Genomic DNA, 15429 nt, shown 5'->3' with positions numbered 1-15429 from the left:
TTGTATGAACAAGTTATGTGACTCTTTGTGTTTTTATGAATTTAAATGAGTTGATTAAATATTGTCACTTAATAGTGTCGTGTGCGATGAACAATCGGTTGCGCCCCGATGTTTCCGTCATGGTCAGAGTGTGACAAAATGAACATGAACCCGTTATGTATATTCAAAATAATATTATGTTGAGATTCGCGAAAACTACATAATTCTTTTGTATGTATTGCTTTAAATGTGATACACTATACTATTATATAACTGTCTTTGTTTCTATTTGTTGATTATCTTTGATGCACTGCTTACATATACATGACGCGGATCTCACAGTTCTCAAAATGAAACGGACTTGCCTCTATACATGAACGACTGATGGTTAACCTTCGCTTTCTTTTCATTATTTTCAATGATTCTTTTCGTTACAAGTATTGATAATGTATTTGAAAATGACATTAAACCCACAAACCGAACCCTGTATTATCCAAATTCTAAAACAACTCAAGCTTTAGCTCTTCATGATATCTACCCTTTGTCGATACCACATACCTCTATAGCCGAATCACGTTATCGAACTATTTGAACCATATGTGTTGTACATAACATTAATTTTTAAGAGCCATTTCACTTTTAACACTCATACTTAACTTTCATGAGAAACTCATGCTTATTATCTTAACCTTCCACATTATCATAAAGAAACCTTTCGTCCTATACTATAGCAATACTTAAAACACACAACCTTTCATACTAATAAATATTGATTGATTTACTTACATCCAGGGCCGACTCAACAAATGTGGAGGCCTAAATCGAAATTAGATTTTGGGGCATTTTCATGACAACTGTTAAGAAAAAAAATTGCTTATTAAAAGTTTTGATCTCATAACCTATACTTTAGTAACAACCAAGCCTACCACAACATCAATGCATTACTTTGAGTTCACTTTACCCATTATAATATATTTATAGGTAATGTTTTTTTGGACTTTGGGGTTTAAGTAAGTGTGGGCCTAAAACCCTAACTTGTTTTCGCTGTCCCACAAGCCACCCCTGCCTACATCCAACTAACAACTTTATATATATATATATATATATATTTTGTTTCAAAAGCTTTCTAATAGGTCACTAATAATTGAATTACTCCAGAACAAACACATTTGAAATACATGCATATAATAGATGACTGAATTCCATTGATATAGAGGTAGGATCACTAAACAAGAAAGTAAGCACAAAGGCTCTTAGCCCATTAGACGCGTCATTCCTGCTAAGAATAGTGCCCGCGGAAGACATCCGTCCAAAAGTGGAAGTACTATCAATCATTCTAGAAACTCGTGGGAAGCATCCGCAGGCGGGTGAATGAATAAGATTATACAAATGCGGGAGACACTTGCAGGTAGAAGAACAAGTGAGTGCAAGAACATTCTTCTAATCCGTCCAAAAGTGGAAGTACTATCAATCATTCTAGAAACTCGTGGGAAGCATCCGCAGGCAGGTGAATGAATAAGATTATACAAATGCGGGAGACACTTGCAGGTAGAAGAACAAGTGAGTGCAAGAACATTCTTCTAGGCTTGCGGAAGCTACCCGCAGGTGGGAGAAAGAATGACTTCACATTTGTAAGGAAAAACAGATGATAACCAAAAGATTCCTTGATAGTGACGTTTACCTTCTCAATAGAGAGCATGGATTAACCAGTAGCTGGATATTCCCCAACGGCCTAGCACATGGCCAGCTGTTACTCCTTATCAAATCCGGCCACAAGTCCCTTTAGGCAAAAGGAAACATTTTTTGGATAGTAACAACTTGACCAATCATTCTTTCTCACCCTCGGCTATAAATACCCTCTTAATCATAATGAGGTATTCATTCACAACTACCATAATACATCAATCACTCTTATTATTTAGTACTTTCTCTTTCTAGAAGAAAAGTTACTTACTTTCACGCCAGATGGTGGTTACGAGCCCCCATACTGTCCTTCTTGTAACGAGCTCACGGTGATTTGTTTTGCAGGATATAGATTCGGATTTTGCCTAGTTCTAGACTCGTTTAACCGAATCACATCCCTTAATTCCTAACCGGTGGAAACATAGATCTATCCCCTAATACGGTTCGGATCCGTGCTTCTTTGTTGGCGCCATCCATACCTCTTCAATTGACGAACCAAACTACCTCTTCTTTCATTCTCTCGTAACAATCCATTTCATTTCGTAAGTCATTCCCATGTATTAAACTAAAGACGACCTGAATCCTAAAACTTTGGAAATATAGTAAGTTGAATAGAATATAGAAGGAATATTGTCAAAAATATCAAGTTGAAAACTGAAATGAAATGACCCCGTCAAGCATCTAAATAAAAGAAAAAAACAAACAAATTAATAATTAATACGTAGAGCCTAGCTTATGGAATAATAATAATAATAATAATAATAATAATAAATGCTTCAACTCAACCTCAGCCAAGGGCATCAATCATCATCATCCTGGCCATTGGCGATTCGCCAAATTCATACTCCAATCCTCAATCCATACATTCACATCTCACTGCATCTTCTCATTTACTCCTCATTCAACCTTCCAATTGCCAATTCTGATTCATATTCAGGTCTAAATCTGACGTCACAAAACGCATTGCTAGGGTTTCTGACACGAAGATCCGCACGATTCATCGCCTAATTTATGAGGATTTAGGTTTAATTTCTTATCCTTGTTTTATACGTCTATTTATATGGTTAATATCACTTAATCTCGCACCTGCTGAAGCCCTAGGCTATGAGATTTTGAATTTTTTTGGTATTAAGTTGTTTTACATTAGGTTAATTTCATTCTGCCTTAAGGTATTGAGTAACTGTTTCTTAATTTCTTGTTATAAGCATGATAGTTTCAAATGTATGATTGATGGAGGATAATAATTGAGAAATTAGGTTTGTCTGATTAGCATATGCTTGCATGAAATTTTTGAAATTAGATCAGTTTTCAACTTCAAATGTATGTAATCACTAAGTGTGACCTATATTCGGGCATTGCTATTGAAGTTGTTATGTGTTGTTTGGTTTACAAAGGCGAGAAGCGCACAAAAGCCAAGGGGTCTAAAACCGAAGCGCAAAAGCGCTCCGATTTTGTACGCTAGACGCAAGGTGTTTGTATAATAGTTTTTATATGTATTTCATAGGTTTATTACTTTTAGCTTCCACTACCCAACATTTAGCTATAAATAAGCTTTATATAAGATTTAGTTTATTAATTATATCTACATGTGCAACCTAAAAAGCATGTGGTACAATATTCTGAAGCATACAAATGACTCGTGCACAAAGAGCACGTGTCTTAGGTGCGCTTCAGTGCGATTTATTTTGCCAAAAAATCATGCCTCATCTGCTGTTTTTGGACTTTGGTCGCCTTGTGTAGACAAAAGCGACAAGGCCATCGCCTTGTGTTGCTTTGCGCTTTGGTGCGCTTTTTAAAATCATGGTTGTTTAGTTTTTGTTAGTAGCATAAGGTGTTTATTGTATCTGCATTGCAGTTCAAAAATGGCAGACTCGAAGGTCGATGCCATACTTGAGTTTCTGAGAAAGAATAAGTTTGCTAGGGCTGAAGCAGCATTAAGAAGTGAGATTGATAACCGACCTGATCTGAACGGGTTTCTGCAAGATCTGAACCTGAAAGACAAAGATTTGGAAAGCAAGTTGTTAGAGAAAGTGAGTACAGTTGGCAACCAAGGAAAGGGTTCTTCAACAAGTGATGAGGTGTCAAAGGAGAAGCATATTGTGAAAGAGGTAGAACGAGGGACCAGAAGGAATGGACCTGCTAATAAATGGGAAATCAGTGCCTTTGAAGGAGAGTATAAGAACGAGCCAAATGGAGGGACAAGTAAGAACTTTATGTTCTCTAATGGTTCGGAGGATAATCTGCTTGATTTGTATACATGGAGATTCAATCCAAGTAACGGGTCGGCTGATCCTAGTGATAATGATGATGTTGTTAGAGTTGAAAATGTGAAAGAGTATCAAATTGCTTCTCAATCAAAGATTCATCCAAGCGAGACTTCTGATACAGAAAGAGTTCACAGGAAAGTGGGAGAAGAACCAAAGGTTTCATTGCTTGGGCCTGTGAGTAACAGTAAGGCGAATTTGGTACAAAATATTGAACACAAGAAAACTGTTTTGTCAAAAGATGATTTTGTGGAAAATCCATGGTCAAGAAATGAGGAATTTTGCTCTGTTAAGACATTATTCCCATTTCCAGCATCAACCAGCTATAATAATATTTCAAGTCTTGGTGCTAGTGAGAAAGAAGATGTAAAGAGAAAAACAGATAATATTAGGGCAGCAATTAAAGAACAAGAAAACGAGGTTGGAAGAGCTTTGTATTTTGGAAAAACTCAGGGAAATAGTGAGGCGCAAGCTTATGGTGGGTTAAGTCTTCCGATTGTGTCTGAGAATCAGAAAGAAGAGTTACCTAGACTGCCACCTGTCAAACTCAAGTCAACTGAGAAACTATCGAGTTTTGCTTGGGATGAGAAACATGAACATGATGGACCTGGACAGATTATTAATGCTGACAATGCTTATCTTATTGGATCTTTTCTTGATGTTCCTATTGGTCAAGAAATAAGCACTTCAGGTACATTACCATTACATATTTTTGTTATCTCAAATTGAATTTATTTGATAATTAGATATCATTGTCGATACCTATATCCCTTAAGCATCAATTGTTGTTATTATTGTTATTATTATTATTATTGTTGTTGTTGTTGTTGTTGTTGTTTTCTTTTTGTGTTTATTAAACAATTATATTCAAATGGAACAAGATTATGTGCTCTTAGACTAATTTTGGATGTTACATTAGAGTCCACGGCTGATTCATAACGGAAATTTGAGCAAAAATATAGTTATATCCTGTGTTATTGGCTATGATTAAAAAATGAGTGCATACATAAGAAGCAGATCCCAATAGATGTGGAATTTCTATTCCATCCTAAACTAAGATCAACTCAAACTAATAACATTCTCACAAATCACAATACCAAAACTAAAACTTATCTAGAAATTAAATACTTGACTAATAGTTTTCTTAGGATTTTTAGAAATTAAATAGTTAAGGATTTTTAGAGAGAATTGAATATCTTAGGGCTTAGACTTGACTAATACTTGACTAATAGTTAAGGATTTTTAGAGAGAATTGAATATCTTAGGGCTTAGACTTGACTTATTTAGGTCACATACCATAATGGTATTTCCCTTACATATATTATTATTATTATTATTATTATAATTATTATTAGCTTTTATATAGCTGTTAAACTGTGACCTTATTATTAATATTATTATAATTAGTAGTAGTTTTTATATAACTGTTTAAACTTTGATTTCCTTTATTTTGCTTCATACTCATACACATACACATGTACTTAGAGCCGAGGGTCTCTCTGGAAGCCACCTCTTTATTCCTTTGGATAGAGGTACGGTGTGCCTACATCCCACCCTCCCCAGACCCTACCTATAGCTTTGCTGTCGGTGGGATTTTACTGGGTATGATTGATTGATTGACTAATAGTTTTCTTGAAATATAGACATTGATAAACTATAATATATGGAAACTGAACTCCAGCTATAACTATATATTCTTCATTAGCATTAGACAGCATCAACTCAGTGACACATTTCTTCATATTTAGGGCTTGTATCTCTTTTATTTCATATGGCTCGTGAATCTTTTGTTGACTTGTATATCCAACTACCATTTTGTGATTATGCACAAGCACCTTTGGTTTTTGTCAAATATTGATTTCATGCTTCTTATATGGAAACACGCAAATTGGTCAAATGATTTTATAGTGTACACTATTATGTGTTTCTTACTATCTATATGGTTGATGCCTTAGGATTAAAAAGGCCAGTAGGAGGTAGTTGGCGGTCAATAAGTCAAGGGATAACAGAAGACACATCTGATCTTGTATCTGGTTTTGCAACTATCGGGGATGGTTTAAGTGAATCTATGGATTACCCACATGAATATTGGGATTCCGATGAATATGAAGATGATGATGATGTTGGATACACGAGACAACCTATTGAAGATGAAACATGGTTCCTAGCTCATGAAATTGATTACCCAAGTGATAATGAAAAAGTCACAAATCCAGATCCACAAGAAAGAACTACAAACAAAACCGAAGATGACGATCAATCATTTGCAGAAGAAGATTCATACTTATCGGTGTGACCAATATTTTCATTTGAAAAACATCGATCCAGTCGCCAATTCTGATATTGAACGCAATTCTGCGGTTCAGTATGATGGTGAGTTGATGGATGAAGAAGAATTGAGTTTAATGAGTGCTGAGCCCGTGTGGCAAGGCTTTGTTAAACCAACTAACCAGCTCGCTATGTTTGGTGAGCCCAAAGTTGTTGATGAGGGTGGCAGGGTTCGTTTACCCGTGCTTAATATAGGTTATATTCAACACAGTTCGGTTAGATCAATTGGTGTGGGAATTAATAATGATGTTGCTGATTTTGTCAGTGAGGATGATACAGAATATGTTCATGATGATGATGTCACCATTCCGCCTCAGGGGTCTGATAAAAAATATAAAGAGAAAAAGATAGCCACCTCTTCAGATGCTAACAAGCTACCTAAAACTGTAAATGAAGGTGGATTTTCTTTTCCTCCACCTAGGGATGGGCAGGTAGATAAACATCTGTTGCCAAAGTCTAACTCGAAGTCAAAGTCAAACAATGATAATAGTAGCATAGGTGATAGAACCGATGACTTGCTTCCACCATGGAAACGAAAAAGCAATGCTTCTTCGATTGGTAAAAGTTCAAGGGACGAAGAATATGAAACTGATGTTGTAGGTTCAGAAGCTTCGGGGCCCAGAATGTCCTCAAATTATGGTTTTGCTGAACAATCACATAAAGAGGAAGATGGGAAAGTTGCTGATCCAATAGAAGATGACTCAGGGGCATTATTGGAAGATGAAGAAGTAGTTGCTGTTCAAGAGCAAGTAAAACAGATAAAGGCTCAAGAGGAAGAATATGAAACCTTCAATCTTAAAATAGTGCACAGGAAAAACAGGTGTGTATTTTTATTAAAATGATTTTTAGTTTATTTTGGTAATATAAATATATTATTATTTTTCAGAACTGGCTTTGAGGAGGACAAGAATTTTCATGTTGTTTTAAACTCTGTCATTGCTGGTCGTTATCATGTGACCGAGTATCTTGGTTCTGCTGCATTCAGCAAAGCTATTCAGGCACATGATCTTCACACAGGCATGGATGTGTGTGTGAAGATTATTAAAAACAATAAAGATTTCTTTGACCAGAGTCTTGATGAAATAAAGCTTCTGAAGTTTGTCAACAAGCATGATCTCGGTGACAAATACCATCTTCTCAGACTCTACGATTACTTTTATTACCGAGTAAGTAATCATATGTTCGTGTTGACTAGGAATATTTACCTTTTTGTGGGATATGATTCTTGCATTAATATACTTTTGTAACTTTTTGTATCTCAGGAACATCTATTAATTGTGTGTGAACTTCTTAAGGCAAACTTATATGAGTTTCATAAATTCAATAGAGAATCTGGCGGGGAGGTTTATTTCACAATGCCAAGATTGCAGGTTTGTTGTGTTTGTATACATTGAGATGATAAAATGGCTGGTCAAATTTTGGTATTTTTTGGAACCAGAAGAAACATGCCGGGGTTGGATTCACTCAAAAATTTCTTGTCCAAAATATTTGAACTTTTAAAAATAATTAGTACTGCATTAGTAATATAAATTTTCAAAACACTTTCTTTTGAATATGAACTTTTTATGTGTAGAGTAAAATACACGGATGGTTCCTGTGGTTTGGTCAAAATCTTGGGTTTCGTCCCTGTGGTTTCAAAGTTTCGGATTTAGTACCCAACAATGACCACCTACTTCTCTTTCATCCTTGGTCCAAAAAGTTATCATGGTTAGTTTTTAGCGTTAAATCAGTGTGACTTCACCCTATAGTCTTCAAAAAGGAAAAAGAAAATTCAAAACACACTTTCATCTCTCTTTCTCTTTCTTTCATGTCTCTTTCTCACCGATTCCGACTCCTTCCCCTCTCTGATTTTTCCTTTTGTTTAAGACTAAGAGTAAAAGGGTAGATTTACCTTAAGTTAACGCTAAAAGCTAACCCTGTTATCTTTTTGGACTAATGATGGAAGAGAAGTCGGTGGCTGGGGGCTAAATCCGTAGTTTTGAAACCACGGGGACAAAATCCAAGATTTGGACCAAACCACAAGGACCATCTGTGCGACTTTACTCTTATACTAATTAGGATCCTATTAATATAATATAACTATTTGGAAATTATGATTTACGAGATTTTATGTGTTACAAATGCGTTTTGGATGACTATCAGCCCGTTCGTGACACTTTCTTTTAACTAACTTCTTTTACTCGTCTGACCCTTTAGTGAAAAAAAAAACATAACCTGATCGGCTCATTCATCAGTAAAGGGATCTAAACTGTCACGTCTAGTTATACACTCTTTTATGGAGAAAAACTTAATAAAGTATTTACATGCTCATGTTTGTTTGCAGTCAATAACAATTCAGTGTTTGGAAGCACTTCAATTTCTGCACGGTCTCGGGCTTATACACTGTGATCTAAAGCCGGAGAATATTTTGGTTAAAAGCTATAGTAGATGTGAAATAAAAGTTATTGATCTTGGAAGCAGCTGTTTTGAAACAGACCATCTTTGCTCGTATGTGCAATCAAGGTCTTATCGTGCACCAGAGGTTATTTTAGGACTTCCTTATGACAAAAAGATAGATATATGGTCACTTGGTTGTATCTTGGCTGAACTTTGTACTGGGAATGTAAGTATCTTAAACCTTGAGGGCATAATTGTAATTTAGAACTTCTAGAACTAATGTTTTGTGTTTTTATAGGTTCTCTTTCAGAATGATTCACCGGCTACTTTGCTTGCTAGAGTGATGGGAATTATATCTCCTATTGATCAAGATATGCTTGCTAAGGGACGCGAGACGCACAAATATTTTACTAAAAATCACATGCTCTATGAGCGTAACCAGGTACTATAAATCTTTCTTTTCTTTTATTTATTCCTTGGCTTGTAAACCAGCTGAACGAATACAATCAAAGCATGTCCGTGTTCCTTCGTCTAACTTTATCTGAATGAATGATTGAACACGAATAATTAAATGAACAGGGTTTTTCTGTTTGTGCTTGTTTGTTATTATAAACGAACAGTTCTCGAGTGTAAACGAATGAATATAACTTAGCTAAACCCGGTTCAAAGTAACGTGAAGAACAATGTGTTGGGCCTAAAAAGTTAGTAAAACTAAACTAAGTTATAATGGGCCAAAAAGTTTTAAATGAATATATTAACGGACGTAAATGAAAGAACTTAAACAAACGAACATAATGAACTAAAATGAACAAAGAGCGTTCACTAACATAAATGAACAAATTTTTGTTCATTTATTTTTTGTGTTCATAAACCAACAGAAGCCAACTTATGTTCATGAAAAAAAAAATTCAATAAACTTTTTTTTTTGTTCATGTTTGTTCATTGATTATTTCGTTTACAACTTTTTTGTGTTCATGAACGAACAGAAAACAAGTTTCTTCTGAACGGTTTACAGGCCTGAACATTTGGTTCATTTACAGGCCTGTTTATTTTCGTTCAAGTTGATATGCCAATCAGTCTAGCATATATTTGGGATAATGCATGCTTGGGGCATGAAACTATTAACAAATGATCAAAAGATGTGAAGTAATTATAATTATAATGCTTACTCTGATTATCATTTTTATGATAAATGGTGCATGTTTCAGGATACAAACAGATTGGAGTACTTAATCCCCAAAAAGTCATCATTGAGGCATCGATTACCAATGGGTGATCAAGGGTTCATTGATTTTGTTACTCATTTGCTTGAAATCAACCCAAAGAAACGCCCATCGGCTGCAGAAGCACTAAAACACCCGTGGTTATCATACCCTTATGAACCAATATCATCTTAAAATATGCTTTTGGATCAATACAAGTTACATGACCATGTACCTTAATACCTTGGGTTCTGGGACAGAGGGATTTGATGTTCAAACGGGTTTTTAGCCTTCCACGTCAGCAAAGTGCCTAGAAAGGTATGTGGCTCGGGCCAAGTTGTATTTATATTTTTGCATAACCAGAAAAGGAAAAAAAAATGGATTTGTACGTTTAGTGCGATTTTAGCGATTTTGATTTATTGTGGTGGAAGGTGAATCTTGTTGTACATGACAGTGTGACTATGGTGGTTTAGTAATAGTTTGTGAAGTTAATAGCCATTTAACCATTTTTTGGGTTGGCTTTGTTGTTTGTTCTTTGTGTAAGCCACTAATGAACATGACTAAGTTTTATGGTGATGATGTTTTTTTTTGTTCAATACTCTTTATTTATTGTATCTTTTAGATTTTATGAACAGGCCAAGTTTGTGAAACTATGTATTAGAATATATTTTTTTTAGAATAGTATAATAAAAACATTTTTTAAATAAAGATGAATATTCACAGTTGGCTACGATATGAGTTGGTTATGTTTATGGAGTAGGTATAGGTTCTTGGCTGCAATTCGAGTTGGTTATGCTTATGGAGTGGAGTATCACACTCACCACCGCTAATAGGTCGAATTTCCTTCACATGCTAAAGTATTTTTGGGGGTCTAGGAAACGTAACTAAAGCGGCTTTGGTATATTGGACTATATGATTGATTTGGAAAGCTAGAAATATTTTGCTTTTGAGGAGATTCGATCGCCTATTAAAACGTTGGACAATATTATGCTTCTTTCGATTAGTTAAATTAAAAAAATTTCAAAGTTATTTGCTTTTCCTTGGTTGGAGTGGTGTTTCTGTATGACTTATTTCTCTAACTTTTGTGTCCATTGTCTAGCGTCTTGATAGTGTTGTAATGATATTGTTGTCGTTCTAAAAAAGATTATAAATAAATAAATAAAAGATACCAAAGACTTTCTTTAATGTTGAGGGCTTACATCCTTGATAGAAAAAGAATGTAGATTTAAGATTATGATCAAAAGGTAAAAAAAAAAAAAGACTTTCTTTAATTTTGAGGGTTTACATCTTTAATAGAAAAAGAATGTAGATTTAAGATTATGATCAAAAGGTAAAAAATAAATGAACGAAAATAAAGCACTTAAAGTTGCTAAATTCACATGAGTTACATGTGAAGTACACCGAAATAAAAGAGTTAGGTTTCCCGGCTATAGCACTAGAGCCGGGAAACCATTTCTAAGTGTTCCACCAGTAGACCAGCCATGGCACGTCATGTGGCACCAACGGCCCATTGATCCTAACGAGCTTGTAACATGTAGGCCACCATTGTTACGCTGGTTGAAAAATCGGGCCACCAATAATTGACAACCGGAGCAATTAATGTCACTCCTGCTAACCTGTCAGAAAAAAAATTTCAAATCATTAATCATATAAGGCTAGGTACATTAGTAAGTACCTCATTTGTTTTATTAATTAAATTAACTTATTTATTTTATCTGTCTAGTACAACTTTTGATTTAACTGGACTCTGTTGGTTAGAAGGGTACTTGTCTAGTACAACTTGTGATTTAATTGACCCTGTTGGTTAGAAGGGTACTGGTGGTCCAAATCATAATGTAAACTCCTAAGTGACTTTTCACCGTGTCACCTGTGAACTAACTAGTTCATTCACATATGAAATTATACAAATGTTAACTTTCAGTATAACACTTCAGTTAAAAATTTGTTTATACTTTCTAAAAAATAGTAACTACCCAGTTTTCTAGTAGTGCACGTATTTATATCAAAATATTTTAGTTAAGAAAAATAGAGGACATACCTTTTCATAATAATTGGAATTGAGTTTTTATTTCTTTCATGTTGGTGCCACAACATATTAAAGAGCATGTCTTCCACCCCACTTAAGAGCAATATCCTATGAACATGTTTAAAAGGATTAAGGTCATGTTCACCTCTGCGGTTCACCTGGTGGTCCACCCGTAACTGGACCACGTGTGATCCTTAGAGATGGCCGACATTTATCCTATAACAAGTGCGGGGTCTCCAGAGACAAAGCCAACTACAAAATCATCTCCATTCACGGGTTTAGCTCTTGTGGTTACGACGAAACCATTTACATTCAGGTAAATAATAATAATAATAATAATAATAATAATAATAATAATTATTATTATTATTATCATCTTGTGCATGACTAAACTAATAATATTGAACTTGTAGGAACTGTTTCAAGAACTTAAGATTTACATGGTGACGTTTGATAGACCGGGTTATGGAGAGAGTGACCCTGATCCAAATCAAACGGTTAAGAGTTTAGCTTTGGATATTGAAGATCTTGCTGATAACTTGGTTCAAAGTTCTATAATTAATCGAATGGTTAAGCGTTTGGTAATCTTATCTAGACGTTCTAAATTTATTGTTTTGGTGATCATATCCATTGACTTCATACGTGAACCGTTAATGATTCATATATATGTGAATCAAGCTAGGTTTTTAAAATTGGCATGAGTACAGCTTTTAGTGTAATCACATATGGATCAATAATAGTTGTAAGCAATTCACTTTTAAAAGTATTAAGATAAACCTTTTTACAGAATCGTGGATTGGTTTAATAACCTAAATACATAGTGATAAAACGCGGTGTATTGTGGGTTCTCGTTGCCATCCCAGATCATTGTAGCGAGAAGCCATGGTGTTTATATGTATCTTAATGGGCAGATTATCATAAAAACGTGATTCGTTTGTATAAAATTTATTTAAATGCACATGTAATTATACAATAAATATTATGTTTTATGTCCATATTAATTTTCCATGTGCGTATAGTATTACAAAATAACTCAATAATGTGCCTTTCCTTTTTTAATTTGAAGGCAAAGTTCTTTTGCATCCCGGGACTTAAAACCAAGACCTTTGGGTGTTTAAGAGACTTTATCTTTGTCACTAAGCCACCAATCCGACGAGAAAAATAAGTCTTTTCTTGTCCCCCTCCACTTCATGTGTTTGTTGGAAGCGTTTCATAAATAGGGCCGGTTTCGTAGTACTATGTACAACCTAAATGAGTGACGTTCTTTTGATATTTGAAATTGGATTTGAAACTCTAAAAAAGAAAGGATTTGAAAATTTTTTGTAATTTTGATGACCGCAAATTAAAAAAAAGAAAAATCAACACTGGAGTAAAAAAAATTGATACTTGTATGCTTCAAGTATGTTCACAAAACCATATGTTTTAAGAAAATGGTTGTTTTGTTTTGTTTTGCTCCACTCGAATTACATACATATATTGAATGTAATTTATTTTAAAAGTATGTACTAATAAAGTAATACATACTTTCAAGTGTGAAAGATCAACACTGGACTAATATAGCCGGCATCGAGTTCATGGGAGCAGACTGGTTTGTTTATGTTTTAAGTCTTGTAATCGTATTTTCCCCTTGATAAACAGTCGAGCTAGTTGTCAAGTCGTGTGTTCGTGTGGCATGTGGTTTTTATCAGAAGCATCCATGGGTTAGCAAAACATAGATAAGGTTGTGATACCTTTTTATCTAATCATTTCTCTGCATAAAATTTTCATATCCGTTCCCGGTTGATTTTCTTCTCATAAAATTCACTACCTCCATAAGTGAAACAAAGTTTAACACAAAGAAAATAAACCAGCCAATAATTCTCTATAACAAAGAAAAGAGCCTTTCATAACTGAAAATGATCGGTTATTAAATTTTTTAAACAAGCATCAGATATATGATTTATTTGGTCTCGTAAACGAACCAAACCCATGTTCACCTCTAAGTAATGCATTTATCAGACTTTTATTATTTTTTATCAACAGATTTCAATTTGGTTTTGCCTCAACAGGAGACAACCAAATCGAAATGTTTACCCATCATTAGATTAATGCATGTAAGTTCATCAAAATTGTAATTGCAATTTGTTATGTAAATAACTAAGTACAAAATAATTGTGCACAATAGTTTACCGCTTAAATCGTACAGAATTACCCTCTAAATGTTAACCTGTAAAAAAATTGCAGCATGAAATATGTTTCTGGGCAGCTGTTAAGAGAAACAGAAATGGACCTCCCAATCCAGCACAGGTTCAACCCACTGGCCACTAGCACCCATGTGGTCCGAACCGAGGCCCACTTTAATATCCTGGTTTAGGACCCATGGCTGGTTAAAACCAAACTCTTCTAAAGAGCCTGATTAACTACTGGTGTTACAGTTTTGGCATGAAAGAATATTAGGACTTGGGGTAAGCTTTAATGCCCAGAGCGTTAAAACTGATATGATTGGCATTAATGGTTAAATTCGTTAAAGAGGTAAACAAATGTTAAGGGTGAAGGGTGATCAGGGGCGAAGCTTGATGGGGCGTTATTTCAGGGGTTAAGTAATGGAGCATCAGAGCTGCAAATGGTGATGTTGAGTTATCTTGTGTGAAGGTATACCTAAGGCCTTAGTGATTAACTGATTACTCATATTAGTATCAGCAATTCAGCACACACCCTTTGAATTTAGCCCATTACAGGCTGACCCATTAGGTCTGGGTAGAGCTAACAATTTATGACACGGACCTATTCATGCGTGATTCACAAAACATCTTAGTAAAGAAGGTACAGAAGAGTAAAAGAACAGTATGTATGCATACGTTATTATGTTTTTGTGAGTTCGATGTGCATCATTCTGTCTATTGATGATTTGTTGAGGAACACACACTAGTGCGCGCAAATGTATACGTACAGATGTATGTATGTGTGCATACGTTTTGTTAATTTGCACATAGTCTGTTTATGGCGTCCCTAAACAGGTTCTAAACAAAACCATGTTTTGTTGACTTGCACATGGTTTGTTTATATAGTCATATCGGTAACCTGTTTCTAAACAGGTTCATTTTCATGTTTGGAAAAAATAACAAAATAAGTTATTGTGCCATGTCTAGCAGCTAAGGTAATCACGTCGTGTCTAACATGTTATGTCAGCCCTAGGTCCGGGCCCAACTTCTACTTGGATCCTAGTCTAACCATGGGGGATTTTGGTAGCATCTATAAAGAAGTGAGCTCAAAAATACATGTGTATCATGTAAACTGTAAAAAGTAGCAGCTTATTCAACTTATCAAGACATCAAGCATTATTTTTGTCCAATTAGCATGCATCATCCAAGCAAAAATAATCCCTCAAGATATGTTATAACTTACTAAATGTCTATATAGATATGCATTTACAACTTTATAAAGATAAAGATATAGATGCAGTAATATGCCTGCATGACCAATGGCTATAGAAATAAACATAAAGATGAAGATCATAAACAAAAATCAAGCAGCGTAAACAACCCTAAACGCCTGAATTCGATACCAACTAATTCACAAAATCTTCAACTTC

The 15429-nt window shown here is 34.8% G+C and overlaps 1 pseudogene across 1 annotated transcript; it reads left to right on the top strand.

Moving 5' to 3' along the window:
- The first annotated feature begins 2509 nt into the window (after positions 1 to 2509).
- LOC143579212 (uncharacterized) lies at positions 2510 to 10409 on the top strand (annotated as a pseudogene). Its single transcript, XR_013143416.1, has 8 exons — positions 2510 to 2685; positions 3518 to 4617; positions 5882 to 7074; positions 7141 to 7420; positions 7517 to 7624; positions 8578 to 8856; positions 8929 to 9072; positions 9839 to 10409. The product of XR_013143416.1 is annotated as an uncharacterized LOC143579212 (transcript).
- Positions 10410 to 15429: the final 5020 nt, after the last annotated feature.

The sequence above is a fragment of the Bidens hawaiensis genome, unplaced genomic scaffold (assembly GCF_021521415.1).
Source record: "Bidens hawaiensis isolate Kalapana, Puna unplaced genomic scaffold, B.hawaiensis_p1.1 tig00029633_1, whole genome shotgun sequence".
NCBI classification, from domain to species: Eukaryota; Viridiplantae; Streptophyta; class Magnoliopsida; order Asterales; family Asteraceae; genus Bidens; species Bidens hawaiensis.
Note: the sequence above shows the minus strand (reverse complement) of the source record. Positions and strands in the feature narration are given on the sequence as shown.